Source organism: Cotesia glomerata, linkage group LG7 (genome assembly GCF_020080835.1).
Source record: "Cotesia glomerata isolate CgM1 linkage group LG7, MPM_Cglom_v2.3, whole genome shotgun sequence".
Classification (NCBI taxonomy): Eukaryota; Metazoa; Arthropoda; class Insecta; order Hymenoptera; family Braconidae; genus Cotesia; species Cotesia glomerata.
In genome coordinates, this window is record NC_058164.1 from 6,717,988 (window position 1) to 6,734,624 (window position 16,637).

At 34.8% G+C, this 16,637-nt stretch overlaps 1 protein-coding gene across 1 annotated transcript in view; it reads right to left on the bottom strand.

Annotated features, from left to right (window-relative positions):
• The window catches only part of LOC123269369 (mitochondrial import inner membrane translocase subunit TIM50-C-like), a 54,902-nt gene that overhangs the window by 37,094 nt on the left and 1,171 nt on the right, over positions 1 to 16,637 (bottom strand). The window lies entirely within an intron of this gene.

The following is a 16,637-nucleotide window of genomic DNA, read 5'->3' on the forward strand; positions in this document are numbered from 1 at the left end:
CCATAAAGTGAATAGTAAAATCACGATTTTACTGTTTGAAATGGTAATTTTTAGCAGTTGATCATTACTTATTATAAATCAACTGTTATTTATTACAGTTTACTTTTTTCCGTGTACATTTTTACAGTATAAATATAAAGCATAATACTTGTTGTCTATGTCGGTGATATTGTTCGCGAGGAGAGTGCCGGGAAAATCCGATTAAAACTTCATTTGAGAATGGTACTTGCTGCGGAAATTACAGTAGAAGCTTCGTTTCAGAGCAATGTAGGAGGTAAAAGGTCTACGTGTATATTATATATATATATGTATGTGTGTGTGTGTTTGTGTAAGAAGGGAGTGGTTGTAGAACTGAGTCTAGACGGGAGCAAAGAGCGAAAAGGGCCGCATTCTGCAGCTCGAGGTTCAGTGCGTTCCATGTTTGATAACCCAATAATGATCAGCCGTAGTCGTTGCGTTGTCGGGGGCCTTTGATTTAGTGGTATTTCCCAGTGCTGCTGTGACACGTCGTCACTTGGGTGCCTCCGTTGCGAAAGCACCGCTCCCATTAATTTGCTCGAGACCATTAGCGAACTTGCGTGCTGCTATCTTGCTATCTAACATACAAACGAGATTTGGTCTAGGTCTTCTGGGGCTTTCAGGGCCTAGTTTTGTTATTTTTACTTAACATTTTTTTTTAGGCTACCAAATCGGAGCTCAACTAAAAACATATTTGTAAAACGATGGTAATTAAGATAAGTAATTAAATATATTTAAACAATGTAAATTAGATAAATATAAAAGGGAAGAATTGATAATGCATTGGATTCTTTCACAGGTGATTTAGCATCGGTTCTTTTGGCACTATCTACCGCTAAGCATTATTGGAATCAGCGATTCAATTACAAGTTAAACGTTGTAAATCTGCATGAAGTATCGCAAGTTACCCTTGGCTATCTTGTACGCTTTTGCTCGTATTCTCATCGTATCTATTGTATTATATTGCCCTCTCCTTCTCCAACCACTTATGGAGTGGACTGAGACTCGCACATACACGTCCTGGCCAAGGATGTGTGGGTGGATTCCGTGTAATCATCATCTTGCCTCGTCTGCTAGTTCTAGCTCTTCTATTTCTATTCGTAACACCCCCGGTTCCGTTCCCGTATAGATCACTATTCTTGACTTTATATATATATATATATATTGTGGAGATGCGTGCTTTCCACTCGATCCCATATAATCTTCCGTTCTCTCGCTTCTCCTCCGGGTCTCTCTTTTTACTGATCTCCGGGTGTTCCATTCCCGCCCTTGCTCCTAATAAACTATGCAGTCTGAATAACAACGAGCTCGGTGACTCCTGCGTCCATGCCACCAAAACTTGGATCTTTAATATTGTTATATCCTATTCTATTCGAATCACCCTTCCATTCTCTTATAAGAGAATAGACACTCACTTTGTCTTCTGATGTCTCACTTTTTTAATGCACTCAAGCAATACTTCCAATAAAAAATTCAATTATCTAATGCAGCATTTTTTTTAAATCTATATTATTAAAAAAATAAGAAAAATTTTGTTTTCAGGATAGTGATATGATAAAATCGATTTTTTTAGTGAAATTTTGTGTCATTGCAAAGTCAATTTATGATGATGAGTATTTAGAATTATGAAATGACTCAATTAAGAAATGACCTTTTATCTTGTGAAATATTGACATTTTTAAAGATATAAGCTCACCCTGACATTACACTCATCGAGACCTTTCATTTGAGTATCCACATCAATTTTTCATATAGTTTATATATTTATATATATGAATATATGAAAAATATATCAAAATGCATGTGGGTACTCAAATGAAAGGTCTTGATGAGTATAATATCGGAATGAGCTTATATCTTTAAAAATGTCAATAATTAAGAACTGAGATTGCTATCTTGTCAACTAATGAGAATTTTAAAGATATAAGCTCATCCCGATTTTACATTCATTGAGACCTTTCATTTGAGTACCCACATCAGTTTTTCATATATTTTATATATTTATATATATGTATATACGAAAAATATATGAAAATGCATGTGGGTACTCAAGTGAAAGCTCTTGATGAGTGTAACACTAGGATGAGTTCATTTCTTTAAAAACATCAATAGTTAAGAAAGTATAGTGCAAGTTAACAAAATTCATTATTTAATAAAGTAAAATTTTAATTTTTGTAGTTCACGAGTCACGGCAGTCACATAGTGACTGCAAGGTTGCTAGTATTTATTTATTTTTCTAGACAAACTTCTATAACTTGACTTATCACTTTTAATCTCAGCCAGTAATTAACTGCATAATTAATGGTAAGATTATTTTATTAAATTATTATTTTTTTTTTCTCTAAATAAATTGAATGATTAAAGCCCCAAAAGTTTTAATTGCTTATAATTTGAATGCTTATTTAAAAGCGACACAGCGAACTCGTATTGTTTATGAACGAAACTTTTAATTAAAATACCAAAAGCTTGAAAATGAAAATTTTTTCAATATTTTCGCATTTTAATCGATAAAAAAAAGACTCATTATATTTTTCGATAGAAAAAAAATTTTTTTTCAATCATTTCCTGGCTCTTGAACGTTGATTTCTATTTTAAAATATCCGTATAACTTTTTAATTAAAAAAAAAATAAAAAAAAAAAAATGGGGCCTATTCGGATTTTTAATTAACGAATTTTCAATTTTATTATTCCAAATAAAAATGGAGAGCCTTTTAATTCAAAGTAAATTTGAAGAGTAAACCAAAAAATTTAATGTATGTATTTATCTTTCTTTGCTGTTCGGTATTGGTGTATAAAGAAATAAATTTATATAAAAATAGTGTACACAATATAAAGTGTATTTGAGTATCGGAATCGATTTAACTTTGTTCGTAAAATACCATCGGGGATGAATATATCTATACAACAATCCCCGGCTAAACTATACGGGAAATTTGTGAAACCTACCACCGCATTCTCGTGGGGGAGCACTACTATTTTTCTTCCCTATTCTCATACGGCAAATGAGACATACAAAAACTGCTTTTTTCGCACGATACCAAATTCAGAGGGAGAAAATCCATTCTATATATATACTTATGTATTTATATATCTGTATAGCTCTATATGTACGTACATTCCCCAGGGGGATTGAAAATGTACAACATTTTTCAGTACGCAATCGATATTGTGCCAACAGGCAAATATATACCCACTTTTTTTATCAGTTCAAAAATTCAACGTCAAACGTCAATTGTCGTAGTTTTTAAAATGGAAAACCAGAAATTTAATAACTGAAAATTACTCGACAATTTATTTGATGCCTGCGGGCTACTTATTAAAGACAAAGCTTCAACTTTTATGAATTTAATATGAATAATGAAATGCCGATATTAAATTTTTTAATTGTTATCAAAAGTTGGTAATCAACATCGTGTATTAATAATGAACCGCTGCAGTTTATTAAAAATATTTTCGAGGTATAAAACTCTGTTTCAAATTTAATAATAATTATTAAACAAAAATCCTCTGAATTAATTAAAAGTACTTTTTAAAATTTAATTAAAATTTTTCCAAACAAACAATCTATGTTATCAAGAGAAAAATAAAAATTTTGTTTCCAGGATAGTCATATAATAAAATCGGTTTTTTTTTAGTGAAATTTAGTATCATTGTAAAGATCTTGATTTGAATTTGTGCCTTTTCATATCATTCTCACCGATAGTCAATTTATTATGATAAATATTTAGGCTGCATTCGAAAATACTTTATCTCTAGATAAATAATTAAGAAATGACCTTTTATCTTGTGAAATATTGACATTTTTAAAAATATAAGCTCATCCCGATGTTACATTCATCAAGACCTTTCATTTGAGTACCCACATCAATTTTTCATATATTTATGTATATTATATATATGTATATATGAAAAATATATCAAAAATGCATGTGGGTACTTAAATGAAAGCTCTTGATGAGTGTAATATCGGGATGAGCTTATATCTTTAAAAACGTCAATATTTAAGAAAGTACAGCAAAATTTTATTTGTTTATAATTCAAAAGTCACGGCAGTCATATAGTGACTGCAAGTTTGCAAATTATTATTTTTTTTTATTTTTTTTCTCACATAAAATATTTAAGAGTCGATTTTTCAGTACTCAGACTTAAAAGCTTAAAATTTCGCTAATGACTCTGACGACTTAATAAAAATAAAAAATATCCCGGATTAAATTTTACAAGGGAGTTTTTTTGGATTACTGTTAAAAAAATAGTGATAGATTATTTAACATAAATGTACAACAAGCTGAGAGATTTCAGTAAATCATATAATTTTTAGTGAGTTTACAAAGGGGATGCGGAATAGGGAACAGGGAATCTCGAGCTGGAGCGCAACGAGTTATACCTTTCGAGTTGGCTCGGTCGGCACGTAAATCAGTGCAACGCCTCACCTCGTCGCGCTCCCTCCTATCCTGTTATCCTCCTCCACCTTCTCGCTATTCTCTCTTTGCTGGATGGGTGTGTAGCGAGAAAAAACTATTGGTGAAACTAATCCGCTTTGGGTGCGTGCGTCCATCAACGGCTCTGCACATAACACAACTTGAGCACACACCAGCGCAACAGTAAAAAATATAAACAAAAGCGGCAAATGAAAAATAACTGAAACAAACAAAAAACACATCGCAGTACAAATGTACGGCGCCGTTATGAAAGAGGAATAAACGAGAGGAATTGGTGTATCACTGCTGGAGCAGTGCAACAAAAAAATAAAATAAAAATGAAGGAGCAAAAAATGGTACGTTTACGTGGAAGCTTTCTATTTTCATTCGCGCCAATAACGATATCGCGTCATTGTACATTGTACATGGTCATTGTACTTGGTGTTGTAACGACGCCACAACCGTAACATTTCGATAACGAATAGAAGCCCCGAGTGATCCGTTGTTAGAGATCGCTGTTCGGTGATCGGTGATCCTGATCGTTCCAGGGTTGTAGATCCCGCCGGAAGGCCCTTTACATTGTCGAGCGAGGAAATTCCTGCCGATGGGGCTGCTACCACTCAAAACCCGTGACAAAGTGTGACAAGTGAAAGCTCCCGGCGATAAACGCCCCCGAAAACCGAACGGGATCCAGGAAACAGGATATCGTTATGCCGCGTTAGGACTACTGTGCCATCTGCGCTACTGCCAATTTAAAGGTGATTTCTGATATCATATCACGATGCTTTCAACGCGGATATTTTTCTCAATAACTCGACACGGGGTACAAAAATTTTATTTATTTTACTACAGAGAAATTTACAGAAAATTTTAGTTTATTCTCGTATTTTAATAAGTCTTGTTATACAGAAAAAAAAATGTTCTTGATTTGAGTAGAAAAATTCTTGATTCAAGGAAATTTTATTTGATTCAAGAATTTTTCGTCTTGATTCAAGACAATTACCCTCTTCAAAATTATATTCTTGGTTCAAGAATTTTTCTCTTGAATCAAGTTAATTTTTTTTTCAGTGTATGAATTTTATTTTTCTAAGTTATATTTTGAAATCAATATCGCTTTATATTGAATTCAAAAAATTCTTTAATTAGAAATTTATTTTATTAATAATTTAAAATGAGCTTTTAAAAAATTGCTATTTAAATAAAATTTTTGGTAATTATTTACAAGTGGGGTCCACTCTATTTTTAGCCATATCTAGGTGAAAAATTAACATTTTTTAATTCTGATTGTTTTTACGGCACATTAATGATAAAGAAAGTCGAGAAAGAAAAAATATAAAGATTTCGATAACTTTTTTGCCTTCAAAAGTTGGAAAAAATTTTGGCTCATAATTTTGAATAAGATTTCTATTTTATCTTTTTTTTTTATGTATTTTTTGGAAAGTACATAAAAAAAGGAGCAATTTAAAAAAAATTTTTTCATATTAAATTTATTATAAACTAACAATTGTTTCAAGAATTTTTGTTACGTTCAAACTAAATATTAGTATTAAATCTTTTAAAAAATTTTTTTCGTGCGGTTTTCTTCTCCAATGTATTTATTTAATATTTGTATATTTACGATTTAAAGGCCGGATAATATAATAAATTTACGAGGGTCTTAGCGGTGAGTGACCTTGTTCTACCTTCGCTGGTATCATTATAGGATAAGATACATGATTGTTTAAAAAGTGCAAGAGGGCGTAAGGCGTAATTTTTGGCAATTACCAACAGAGGCTATAAAAGAATATAACTTTTAGGTAAAAGAACATTTATTGAGCTATTAATATCGAGTTAATATATATGATTATGAATAATTTGTCAGAGGCAATTGATCGGTAAACTACAGAGTTTCCATATTTATGAACACAGATAAACTTAAGAATACGATCGTCAAAGTAATCCTTATTGATCGTTAAAAGTAACTTGGTAATATCGAATATGTGTATGTAAGTCTTTACATACGTGAATCTTAAAGTCCCGCCCAAGTTGCTCACGTAAACTCATTGAACGATCCTGTATCGGCATTTGGTCTCTCCTCGAGTAGAGAAGAGTGCAAACATGCACACATGCATCCAAATGTGTGGAGAAATCTTTTGTCAAAGATAAAACCGGGGATTTTAAAAGTTAAAATTTATTATTACACTGACTTTTCGATCAAAAAGCCATTTTGCCGCTCACAGCTCGCAGATCATCAAGATGACATGGAATTATTCGACAAATTTATTTCGTAAAATATTTACTCTCGATTTCAAAACAGTGACAAGTAAAAATAATTTTGAATAATTGTTTTAATAAATAAAAATTGCTTCAAAGAAATTCTTATTGTTTTTTTATTACAATTATTATGACATGCTAGAAGTAAGCGATAAGGTTTTAAATTTTCGAGAATATCTGGATTTATTAATGCTTGTTATTATAATAATAATTATTATTATTATTGTATAAAGCTTTAATGCTCTTACAAATCTTACTGCCGAGGAGAAGGTGAGTGAGTGGGATATTTTATTAGTAATAAAAGAAAATCCGCGTCAAGCCGGTGAATTATATATTTCGGCACTAAATGTCGGGTTGTTGGGCCTCTGCAGCTTCTTTTGTATACATTATGCATCATACATGTATATCATTATTATTATTTATACATATGTAGTAAATGGGCAGCACCATAAGAGCACTATGGAATCCAAAAGAGAGGCTTCCTTTTCTATGTGTTTTATCTATTTCTCAGTGTCTTTTTTATTTTTAGTTCCCCGTAAACCGCAAGCATTAACGTGGATATTTGTTGCGAGAAGCGTCTCGTAAATTGCGGTGCAAATTTTTCGGTCCTCCTGTTTCGCAGAGTAAGGTATTCTGATATCTGTACGGTAAGAACTTTTAGAGGGATATAGATTTACCGAAAAATCTAGTACTGGGAAATAAACCGGAGGCTAACAGCCATTTTATTCTTCCCGAAGAAATATATTTATTTTATTGCAATATTGGGGAGGAGAGAGAAAAAATAGTGAGTCACATGATTAAATTTTTTTATGCAGACATATTAAGAAAATTGAAAATAAATTTTCAATTGGAGAGCAAAATTAAAAATTTCGATTAATTAATTATACTTTATTGATCTCCAATAAAATTACTTTACTCACATTCTGTTTTAAAAATTCATTTTTTTAATTAACATATCAGTTAATTTTTCAGGAATGTAGACTGGATTATTTTAAAAATTAATAACACATTTTTATTTCAGCGATGTTTTTAATTTAAATTTAATCGATTTTTGTCAGACATTTAAATAATAAAATATAATGTAGAAATATTTTCATTTTTTCATAAAAAAATAACTTGATTAAGAAAAAAAAATTTTGATTGAAAAAAAAATATTTTGAAGAATTTTTATTATTTTTAATTAAGTAAAAAATTCTTTAATTAAAAATTTTTTCATCAATATCGATTGATAAATATTTTCTCCTCAATAAATGAATTTATTCATTTTATTTAGTGCGTGTAAAATTAATTCAAAAATTCAAGTAAAGCGTTGGTAACATGTAATATAAAATGAACGAAAAATTTTACAAAGGTGTAAAAAAGGAAACAAAATATCTGAATGTTGTATTTTAAATGAACAAACGCTTAACATAATCAAGCTTCTGTAATGAAGTGATAGAATGCGAAAAATTTGTTGTCACGACAACTTGATGTCCTCGTATTTTCGATGAAATCGTAAAAACAGGGCGAGATACGAAAAAGGATTAAGGTAAAAGGCTCGAGTATATAGATATACATTTATATAGAAACACATCGCGGAGGGGAAAATAAAAAGTTGCGGCAAAGGAATAAGAGTAAGAGATGACGAAAGACAAGAAGAAAAAGAATATTAAAGAATACGCGAAGATGCAATGACAAAGAAAAAGAGCCATCGAGTGAGTGCTGTTCACATACGACCGGAGAGAGGCATAACATCAATAATAATGATAATAATAACAATAGTGATAAGAGGAGGAGAAAATAAGAGCAAGAGTTTGAGGAAGAGCTTAAACCAGCGGGAGGATAAAAAAGCGAGAGAAAGATGAACTGAGGAATGAAGAGCAAGAATAAGGACGAGACTTATTCATAGAAGACGATTTGCTGGGTTTTGCCTTCGCGGATGGGTACGGGCTCTACTGAGGCCCTCTGAATCTTTGGGACCTTTTTGCCCTTTTCGTTAGCTCGCCCGTCGGCGTAGGGGGGAGTGTTATTAGCGAGAGTCGGCCCTGCTGGCTGCCACGACGGACCACACACATCGTTTAGTCTTCTGCGGAGAACAACCGAACGGAGAACGAACGAACCAACGGTCAAGAACCAATGGACTTCAATGCTCACTTATTTCACTCTCGTATTCCTTTTTCGAATAATCAAATCCTTATTTCCTGGCTCTCTTCCTACTTATACTTGATACTTTTATTGCGGATCCTTGCTTCCATTCGATTTCATCTTTTATCCGAACTATTTACAAATAATACAAAAAAGATTCGAATTTTTTTAGATAAAAATCTGCACTTATAGAAAAATTAATTTATTAAAAAAAATTTTTTTCAAGAATTTTTACAATTTAATCTGAGCTCTAAAATTTTTAAATTAAGTGACTACAAAAAAATTTTTTAATTTAAGAATTTTGGAAATTTTTCCAAAAATAATTAAAGTGTAAATTAAAGATATTAATTTGCCAGTTTTTGATTAAAAAATTTGTGGAAATAAATAAAATTTTGAAAAAAGTATAAATAAAGTAGATAAAATTTTTTTGTTAATATAGGTATAAATTATTCCATGGGAGCAATTGATTTAGAAACTGAAGCCTTTGAATTGGTGACATTTTCAGTGGCTGTATCTGAGAAAGAGTGATTATAACAACGCCCCGACAACTCTCCCCTACAAGGATGGTGAATAATCTATAGACCTGGTCGGTGGAATCAATGCAATCGAACTCCAGCGACGTTGACCCAGAAATAAATGCCCCTTATAGCTGCAGTCAACGTTTCCCAATACTTATTTATTGATCGGAAAGTTACTGAATTATGTAATTGCTCAGTTTGACTTTTCTTAATGGATTTTACGTGTATTCATTACTCCCAACTCTCAAATATGCAGTTCGTTTATCCGGCGTTTAATGATTCATCAGTTTAACATTTCAGTAATTGATGTTGCAACCGCAATTATTTTCCATTCAACTGAACAATTGTTTATTCTTACTTTTTATTCACCATTTTATATTTACCGAGCAAACATTATAAAAATTCATCAACTTTATTCCAGATGAAAATAAAAATAAAATAAAAACGGAAAAGCCAAAGCCAAAGCTAAAGGGAAAAATGTTCCTATTGATTTTCTGGTGACAAGTTCCCACGGTTAGCTTTTATATATTTATTTTATTTCAATATACAACATTTGTAAATAGACATGAATATATATTGTATATCGAGGATCGCATCCTTCCCGAGTTCCATCTGTGTGCGTTAAATTCCTCTGATATGATCGAAGAGCTGTAATAACTGTCGCGGTAGTATCTGCGACGGTATTTACGTGGATATTCACGTAAATATAGCATGAAAGGAGAGACCGCATTGAAAAAGCTTGCCAGCCATCTTCAAACATACCGCTGCACACAAACATACACACATATACTACACATAGTGCATCTACAAACACTTTCAGCAGAGCAGAGTAGAGTAGAGCCAGGTTGCTGTGCGTTTTAGTTAAAATGCTTCAGCAAGTGAGCACATCACACAAATCCACACACATAATGGCCGACAAAACTCGAATCGGTATTGGTAATATTAAATCCAGAATGTTAAAGTGCAAACATTACAATTCAATGTTGTTGCATTGCAAGTGGGAAAATAACTGTGGATCGAATTCATTCCACGAATTTAACTTGTCACCATTCACAGGTACACATATATAAATATACAAATGTGAGAATGCCAACTGCGGTCATCCTTTCTTCACCGCAGGAATTGCATTATATTATACGTATATTGTGCGTTACATATTTATGTGTGGATTAATTCTCGGTAAAAGGACGTGGATGTGCATTATGTGCTGGAGAACGGCTAGTTCGAGCCCAGGATAGAGGTCACCAAGTCGAGTGACTATAAACCGACGGCTAATGCACCACAAAACCTTACAAGAGTTTAAGAGTCAGTGTCGAGCGTGGCTGGACTCGAGCTCCAGCTCTTAGCTGTTATATGCTTGACATATGCCTCGGTGATATTTTATAATTAGCCTCGAGTACAGCCCGTTGCGTTACGGTACCGGCCTATCACCATTATTTGCTCCGAGTTGTCCATACACTCGCGATTAAATATCGCATTATAACTCTAGACGGTGGATGGCAAATATTTTTCTATACTTGCATCCACTTTTTCACTGTCACGTGTATATATATATATATATATATATATATATATATATATATATATATATATATATATATATATATATATATATATACGTGTACAAATTTATATTTTATAATTTAACCTCCGAATTGGCTTGGGATGTTGGGCGCGAACGAAAATCCCAGGCTGGATCGCCAGAATGGAAGCCAACAAAGAAAAAAGGAACCCGGGGATTGGGGAGCCCGGTATCGTGGAGTGATTTACGCGCACGAACGTGCCGTATAGGTACGGTAATTAAGCGAGTCGAGAGCTGGATATTCACCATAGGTTTCTTGTTTGCTCCTAAGGCCAGTTCTGAGTTGGTTATTCTGATTATTTTCCTCTCGCTCTGACACCCGGGGCCCGGTGATACGCCCTCGCTTTGCAAAATTCTGGGCCGTAGTGGGCGGTCGAAAACCGAACCAAGTCTGGATTTGACATGCGTATCACGACCCTTCCGACTTGGACGAATTCGGCAACATTAATCCCATCGGTGACTTAAAAGGTTATTAAGCATCATGTGTGTCTTGGTTCTTGTTCTCCACACGGGGAATTCTCTTTAAATTCAATTGTTAGAAATATTAAGCGTGAAGGTATTAGGGTCCGTTGATGATACAACTGTGTTGGCCATTCGTTAAATCAACTACATCATGTCCGAGTCAACACCTCATTTATTATTTTGTTAATACCCAAAGTTTTGATGATGGATGTCGGTTTTGTTTTTTCCCCGAGTGATTGTAAGCAACGACACAAACTATTTAACTTGTTGTTGAGGTATATAGATATAGATATACACCGTCTTTCTGAATCGGATGTATGTGATGGGCCCGGCAGCAGTAAGATGTCGAGGATCATTTTTACACACGGGAATCGAAACACGTGGGGTGGTCCAGGGGATCCTTAGAGCTCGCCAGTGTATTTTACGGTTTTTGCAGGTGTCGTCCACCTTCATCTGGCTGGTTACTGGGAGAAGAGCGGTTGACATCAGCCACCGATACAAGGGCTAGGAATTCACGAAATTCGAATGCAACTGGCAAATTGCTCGACGGGAATCCACCAGAGGAATTCCATGAGGCAAGATGCCACCGGCCTGTTCTTACTTGTCTCAAGGAATGGCCGACCAAAGAGACCAAGCTCACCACGATCTTACTCTTTTAAAGACGCCCTCCTGTACTCCACTTCCCCCCCTGGATCCTGCCCAATATTGCTGCTTGCAACTCTTATCCAATCTCTCTCTTTATTTATTTATTCCGCTCATCGTTTTCTTGGGAGCTGGATTCTGGATTCCGTGTACCTTGAATTTGAACATATATATCATGGAGATTATTCGGCGTGGTGATCTTCCGACTAGTACTGCTGGACTGTTGCTTGTCAACCGACACGCTCCTGCACCTGTTCGCCAATGTCATCAGAAACAACCATCCTTGTGTTGATTGTTCCTTTTATTCCATTCCAGTTTATGCTGTCCAGGTTGATAACGAGCACGGAGAACACGGCCAGCTGAGGACAATGCAAAGTTTGATGTAGACGAGATCCTACAGCGATACGATTATACACGTATGTATAAGAGAAGACCTTTTCCATTTGGCGAGAAATTCTCCACTCGAGGACTCGAGTCTGAGCTAAAGTGCTCGAAACATCTGACGAGCTGTCAAGGAAATTCCGCAAGTACTCGAGGTCAACCAGCCCCCGAGGGAAATAGTTTTTAATCACCAACGAGAGCTTTCAACTTCTCGAGGTTTAAATTGGAGAGGTGATTAAACAAATTCATTAATGGATCACCAATCCTGAAAGCAGATCGACAACTTCTTCTCTGACCCAGCATTAACTTGTTAACTTTTCTCATTTCTATTTTTTATCTCCTCTTTTCACATCTCACAATGATGGATTCAATTTTTCTTTTATTGCATTTGATTCAGACTTTCCCTATCTTTCCTTTGCAGCTCTTTTCATTTTTTTCCAATCGGACTGACGTCTTATCCCAGAGCTCACACTTTTTGAGACTTTTCTTCATTTTTTTGTGAAACATCATTGCTATTGTTGTACACATACATATATGATGGTCATTCGCGTCTCAAGCACGTTCTTCATTTCTCGGGTACAACTGGCATATTATGTGCGTGACCTATGAGATCTTTTCCGAATTGTTATGCAGAATCAGAGACACGCTTGCAACAAAAACCTTCAAGCAATATTTATATTTATATTTACATTTACATTAATATATATGTATATATACACATAAAGAAATGTCAAGAGACGTGCAATTTCGTTGATTAATTTCGTTATTTAAATTTCAAATATATCACTTTTTTACGTTTATCTAGTAGCTTATTTATTCAGGCACTCGCGTCTGCAATTTATTGTTAAAAACATTCACGTCAAAATACCTTTTTACGGATTGTTGTGTTTTTTATTTTATTTTTTTCGTTTTTCCGTAAAAGTTTAATATAAAAATCTATTTACAATGCATCCAATCCACCAGCCTTTTTATTATGTTATGTTATACGAGAAATAATTCAACAACCCATTATTAAAACACGCATGAAAATCCACCGTGATAATAAAAAGCAACACATTCTTTACTTGCTGGTAGTAAAAAAAGAATGTTAATCCATCAGCAAGCTTTATTCGAATCTCAAAGGAGCCACTCTCATTGTCACGATCGTCAATATTCCTCCGTGGAAAAAAGCGCTAACATATGTTGGAAAAAATTAAACAAAGTCGTTGACATACATATCAACCATCCATTTAAATGGGAGTTTAAACATCGAACAAACAAAGCAACACACTAAATAAAGTATCTGGGTATTGTTAATCCACGTAGGTACCTATCGATACCTACTGCTAGCATAGGCGTTGCTTCACTCATTGGTACACGCGTGGTCTATAAATCAGGAACATTGTCTTTGTTCCATCCACTTCACTGGTTGCAAAATGCATGCAAGCATTTATTCCCCCTCTTCGACGCATTTCTCCAGAATATCCAGCACCTGTTACCTTTTAAGAACACGAAAGCCGACAATGTAAAGTAAAGGGCTTCTGACGCCAAATGGAAGTGGTTCAAAGAAGTGGCAAATCTTCAAAGTGGAGCGGACGACGGTGGCGCGCCAGCGGTAGCGTCGGCTAATTAACTCCGGCACTGTGACTGGCTCCATTGAGCCATTGGAGCCGTGTTTTCGCGCTCAATGCAATAGTAATGATCAAAAAGGTAAGAAGAGAAGTTACTGTTAGCAGTAACTGGTAAAATAGCGTCCATCGGTAGCAAGCACACATACTGCTCACGTATTAACGTATCCACGCTCGTGGTGACTTAATCCGAAGGCTGTGCAATGGGGTAAGCCAGTGTGTGCTCGACCACACAATGCCGAGAGACCGGCCACCCGGCTTCCGCTTTAGTTAGTGCGTGGAAACCGTAAACAGAATGACAGGCTTTGCCAGGTTCGTTCGACTACATACTGCGCGTACATCCCGTTTGTATTTCCCTCTCGCTCACTCTTTGTTGCATACTCGTTAACTCGGGTACTATATACTCACATTGCCGGCAGGTTAAGCCGCCCACTTACCACCTCTTTTGCTCGTGCTCCCCGGCACTCGGCTCGTTTGCCTAAAGCGGCAACTCTACAAAATTCTCATCAATACATAAACTTAGTTCGGGTAACCCGCTAATTTCTATTTAATTTAACCTAACAAAACTATTTACCCGATAATTTACTCCGTTTTTACTTATTCACGAGCACACATCCAAGTGTGAGGCTAACAATTTACGTGTGATCATCATTAATTCTCCATTTCACTCCCTCGAGACAGTTTAGCTTTGTTTTGCATCCATTTCTTCTTCTTCTTCTTCTTCTTCTTCTTCTACTTCTGTTTTGCTGAACCTTATAATATAATAGGTAGCTGGTTTATTTATATTGGTTGATTTGTCGATTGTTATTTTATTTAGCTTGTTTTATTATATTGCAGCTTTATTTCTTCCTATGATGGCAATCGTGATTTCCCCAGAATTCATGTGACCCAGGTGCCACCAATTCTGGCCAATTGGCCGTTTGCCATTCCTTACTAACTTGTAGTTTCGGTTAAAATATCGTGCCTGTAACAGCTTTTAGTTTTTTTTACACTTTTATTGTCATTTACTTTTTATGCTCTCCATATCTAGCTTTCTTCTTTTCTTTTTTTTTGGTTAACATTTTTAAAAACTGATTTGTCGGTGTATTTATTTCAATCTTTTAAATTCATTTTCTTCAATGCACTGTCAATTTTTTCTTAAAAATAATTTCTTTTTTTTTTAATAATAAAAACATTTTTTATTTTATAAATTTTATTAAATATTGATAAATATTTTAATTAATCTTCTATCGTATAAAAAAATCGACAACATAAAAAAATACGTAAAAATTCTATACTGTCAAGCTTATAATTTTTTCACTCGCAATAAAATTTTTCCGCTTTGTTCCAAGCAATTTCAATAGATCCTTCCACTCACGTTGCTAAGTTTATCCAAGCTAGGAGCCAAGGAGCGTGCAGTCACGTCGTACAACCTAATATACAGTGCAAAGTGCTGCGAATCGTTTCCCAGCAAAAGATGGAGGCGAAAAAATAAAAATAAAATAAAAAGGCAGGTAAACCGATTGAAAATATCTCTGGAAGACAATAAAAATTCATACTTTACATCTCTACACTGAGATAATACCCCTGCTAATATCCTCGAGCCGAGTGAATACATACTAACTGTTAATATTTAATAAGCCTATACTTTGCACAATCATAAATAAGCTATTCCACAGCTGAGAGATGGACTTGCGTACTATTAGCGCACTGATTGCTGTGTAATTTGTAATCAATAAATCTGCGGAGGTCTTCCGACAGGAAATTGATCTAAAAGTATAAGAAAGTCGATTCACATCGACTCTGTCATACTAAAGTTAAATTACATAATGTATACATATATATTATGTACAATATATATAGCAAGAAGTAGCTGATGTACATGAGTAACGACATTGCTCAAATTTCCAGTCACGTTACCGGTTATTATATTTTTAAACTTCCTGATTGACGAGAAAAAGAAAAGAGCGAGAAAGGATGAAGGGATTTCTTAACCGGATTTCTGGTTCAACTTCTTGCAGATCGATCAAAGATTTAACTTGAAGCAAGCTAAGTAGCGGAGGAATTTTCCGGATCGGGTACAATTTATAGCTGATTATGATTATATTAAAAATGATTGGGCATGTCCGAGCGGCGAGAGTCACGTGAGGGTGCGGTATAGTCGATTCGATGTTGTAGACTTTATAGGAGCTGGTTCCTCGTTCTTCGGTTCGGCTCCTCTTGCCGATCCGAGCTAAAGGTCGATACTCATGCACGAACTCTTACTCTTCCCATTGGGTAGATATAATGTTGTATGTAGGTACATATCTTTTATATGAAGCACATAGCATAGATTCGAGGCGTCCTGTAGTCCTCCAGTCGCAGTCGTGAGTGCCCGGGCTCCGACACGGCTCTGGAATTTCTCGACAAATAGGAGAATATGCACATAAATACATAACAAAGGGTCAGCGATAGACGCCAGAAATTCTCTACAGCTTGGGCTTCTTCCAGCAGGGAAGTAGCAACCTGGTGTGGCAATGCTTACCGCAGAAAATGAAGAGAAGTGCCCTATCGTCTGAATTTGCAGGAAATGCTAAACGGATTACAACGCTACACTTAACTTCCACGGCTAGGTAGTGTTATTGTAATTATTATTACTAGACGCAATTGGATG